General features: G+C 31.5%; 1 pseudogene; it reads left to right on the forward strand.

Annotated features, from left to right (window-relative positions):
• The first annotated feature begins 1,183 nt into the window (after positions 1-1,183).
• LOC139781942 (odorant receptor 13a-like) lies at positions 1,184-4,057 on the forward strand (annotated as a pseudogene).
• Positions 4,058-4,408: the final 351 nt, after the last annotated feature.

Consider the following 4,408-nt stretch of genomic DNA (forward strand, 5'->3'; position numbering starts at 1 on the left):
TACTATTGTAAAAAATTCGTCACTCACCGATCCGATGCGCAACGGGCGGAGTAATTCGGCCACGTAACTACGATGATACTGTAACAAAAACGAAAGATATAAATTAAAGAGGCGCTGAAAATGATAAATGTTTCAAAAGATACACATAATTTTACGCGCATCTAAATTCGTCTTTCAATTAGATTCACTGATATAATTATCTATTTTCCGGAAAAAATATTTACAAAAATAAATTTTTATAAAATTTTGAATAATTTCTTTTTTTCTAATTAGTTTTAGCTTATCGAAATAAAACTCCGAATAAATGAGGAAAAACTATTAATTTTATGCAGATAAAAGGTGATACTTACCCCAAGGTTGCTCCGCCGGGCCCGATGTCCCTCTCAGACCTCCTCCTCCTCTCAGGACGTCAGGCCTCCTTCTCTCACCGCACAGGACACTCGCGAGAAACACTCGCGGATAATAAACTACAATCGCGCGCGGACTAATTTTAGTAAAAGTCTTTCTCGCGCGATACTGTACGGCACTCCCGTTTAAAAAAGTCCTTTAGTCCGATTACTTGAACGGCACTCCCGAAGCAAACGCGACGAACCGGCTGCGGTTCGTTCATTCAATTAAATCGGCGGACGAGGGTACGTTAGCTTCCCCGTCTTTAGATTTTTATCCAAGCAGAACGAGAGTTTTGCTTGGGTAAAATCCTCGTACTGGGTACTGAGCCTTCCCACCTCGCCAAGGTTGTACCCATGGGAAGGAAGTACTTTACTCTGTAACATAAAAGCAGGTAATAAACAAATAAAAAGTATAAAATATTTGTATAATTTTTACATATAAAAAATTATACAAATATTTTATATTTCTATTTGTTAATTATTAAAATCGCGCGATCCGCTTCCGGATAATACGACAACTTCGAACGGCACTCCCGAAAATGCGACGATTTTAATTGTCATATTCGAAAATTCAACGATTTCGAGCGGCACTCCCGAAATTGCGACGCAACGAACCGTTTATACAATTGGCGGCGATTGTGTTTAGTTGCCCTGTTGTTCGGTAAAAACGGAATTGCCTGTAAAAGATAAGATTACGCGTACGTTTAGGGCGGTACTCTACGTAGATAGGGATACGCGTAGTAAGTATACGCGAGAATAAAAATATGCGAGAATAATGCTATAGTTGAAAGCGGATGAAGTACGCGTCGCGTGTGATTAATTTCGAGAGTATCGTGCAAGGTATGGCAAAGCCGCACGATTATTATATTCTAGTAATTACTTGTAATCACGTTTAATTGTAATAAATATTTTGTTTGTTTTACGAAATAGATGTAAGTGCCATGAAGAAATAGCAATGCAGAAAGAAAAGAAGAACCTAAGCTGAGGAAGTGGGCAGATGTAACAGATCGCAAAGTGAGCATTTCATAATCAATTTTAATTAATTGTTACTGATGGAAATAATTATTCATTGGCGCAGTATATCGTTTTTCGATCACTGTATAGTGTAATAGTGTATTGAATGTTTAATACGTTGTCTAATAAATAAAATATTTTAGATTATATTTTAAGAACATTTTATAGAACATGTACTTATTAAATAATTCATGAGTTATTTTTATTTTAAGTGTTTTTTATATTTCAAAAATTATGTACATGTATGTATGATTTTTGTAATTAAATATATACAACATTTAATTAAAATATTTTTCACAAAATTTGATTTTGCTAATTATTTTGTACATAAAAATATTATAACAAATGATAATAAAATCATCTTTATATAAATAATAGAGTTTGTACGATATTTATGTGCATTAAGATTCGTAGATTACGGAATTAATATTTTTACTGATTTATAATTATAATATATTCTTTTTTAATTACGAAAACAGCGACATTGTTTCAAATTTTTGTTGAATTTTTTCTGTGCCTTTTACTGTTTAGGGTTAAACTTAACATATTTTAATTCAGCAATGCTGTAAGGTAAATGTCCCAATGGCCGGACACATCCCAGTGTCCGGCCATTGGGGCATTCACCTTAAATTGTTTACTTTTAAGCTGTTATACCGATTATGAATATGATCGCAAAGGATTGGATAAAGTTAAAGAGTGATCAAGAGAGAAGCTTGATGATTCGAAGAGCGCAAAGTGCACGTATAATTATTATTTGCTCTTACTGTGTAATGGGATTAGCGTGCTTCTTTATCGCAGTACTGCCTGCTTTTGGAATATTGATGAGACTTACTCCCAATATTACTGATCCAGGAAGACCACTGCCATTACAAACTTATTATATTTACGATATAACAAAATGGCCACAATACGAATTGACATTTATTAATCAAACCATTTATACAGCTATCGCCATGATGGCCTATACTTCAATAGACAATTTTCTCAGTCTCCTGGTCTTTCATATATGCGGTCAGTTAGACATTCTCAAGAATCATTTGAAATATTTGGATAAAAATATAAATTACCACGAAGTTTTAAAATGCTGCATAGTAAAGCATATCCGTTTGCTCAGGTTTGTTTTCTGTAAGATATATAAGTAAATAAAATCCACATGAAATATCTTTATAGAGCTATTGATGTTATTGAAGATACATATAACACAATACTTCTCTGCTTATTTGCATATTTTACGGTAACCTTTGCTTTCTACGGATTTCGGATGATTAGCGTAAGTATTTTGAAACTCAAAGTTTGGATAAAAAATCGTTCAAAGAAATTGACCTGAATTAATAAATACATTAGTATTAATACATTCTGATACAAAATTACTATATTACATGGCATATTATTATAATATTCCAAATTAATGTTAATAAAATAACTATGTCTTTTCATTCATTTCATAAATTAATTAGCTATTCGACGAAGGAAACGATACGTCCTTCGCTCACATGGTATATTTTGTTTCCATCGTTTTTAATATATTTGCAAATATGGTTTATATTGCGCTCTCGGTGAAATTTTGATGTCCCAAGTTAGTTGTATATATATTTTCTTTATGTGTAAATTAAATGTTGTACAATTAACTCTATAGTCTATAGACCATTATATGGTAGTGACCAATTTTTATTTAGTTGTGTAACAATGTATATAATAATTGATGTCTAAAAGTGCTTTTGGTATTTTCAAGTGCAATGAAATATATTATGCGGCATTAATAATAAATGGTACACCCTAAATCCAAAATTGCAGAAGATTTATTGTTCTTGATGACAAGAGGTTCTAAACCAATCTATCTGACTGTTGGAAAAATTTCTCCTGTTACAATGGCCACTTTTTGTAGTGTAAGATATTTTAATGTTTGACTATTGCATTAAATATTGTTTCGTGTGACTGCAAATCTATTAAAATCATTATACAATGTACTACATTTTAATATATATAATTATTCAAATCTTTTATTTTATCTATATATGTACAATCTTAAACTTCGCAGTTACATACCTAAGCTCATGCTATTTTTTAATACTGTTAATTTACTCTGTAACCATTAAAAATATGTCTTTCAGTTTGTAAAAACGTCCGTTGGTCGTTATATCCGTTTTGCATACAACAAGTTGATTAAAAAATGAAAAGAATGTGAAGTTTCTTTTCCAAAATATTATGCACTTTCATAGTATTATACTTTTCTAAGAATATGCCTGTATAGGTGTATTTGCCATAAATGTTTTATTGCATATTTGCGTGAGAATCTATATTAGTAATAAAAAAACCGTAAATTTAACTAAAATTAAATAATCGTAATCTATAGAAATCTGTTCTGATCATAATAAATATCCTGCATGCATAAAAATTTGGTTCATAATTTTAAAATATCTCGTTTGGCAATTTATCAGATTTTCACACATACTTGTGATTTATGTGTGTTTATTTTCAAGTATTGTTTGTAGTCGGAATGCTCTCGCGAGCGTATCTACTTAAGTCGATGGAAAAATACTTATGGCAATCACTATTATTATGAGATCCACTATTATGACGTTTAAATCACACTCTCAGCAACAGATTATAAATTGCATCGTACAGAGACGTTTCCGTTTTATATGATACTGAAAGTATCAAATTAATTCTCTTTCAATTTGTGTATCTTTCCAAATCTTTCCTAAATAGCATTGGTATGATCGTAATAAAATCGATTTTGTGTGCGTGAGAATATGGTAGTACATAACCGTGTTGTCACCCCACGCTTATTCACTCGTTGTTATCCAGTTACGTCAGCGGCTAATTGGGAGGACAAAAGAAAACGAGAAATGTTTTTAACTCTTTCGTTACTACGCTAACTACGTCAATTTCTACAAAGGATATGTAAGTACTTTAGTTATGGAACAATTTGTTCAATAATTTATAACTAAAGTGCTTCTGATTTTTTCAATGTAATAAATATATTATGCTACATGCAGTAATAA

This window comes from Temnothorax nylanderi, unplaced genomic scaffold (genome assembly GCF_030848795.1).
Source record: "Temnothorax nylanderi isolate EJ_2023f unplaced genomic scaffold, tnyl_v1.0 TNYL_tig0376_pilon, whole genome shotgun sequence".
NCBI classification, from domain to species: domain Eukaryota; kingdom Metazoa; phylum Arthropoda; class Insecta; order Hymenoptera; family Formicidae; genus Temnothorax; species Temnothorax nylanderi.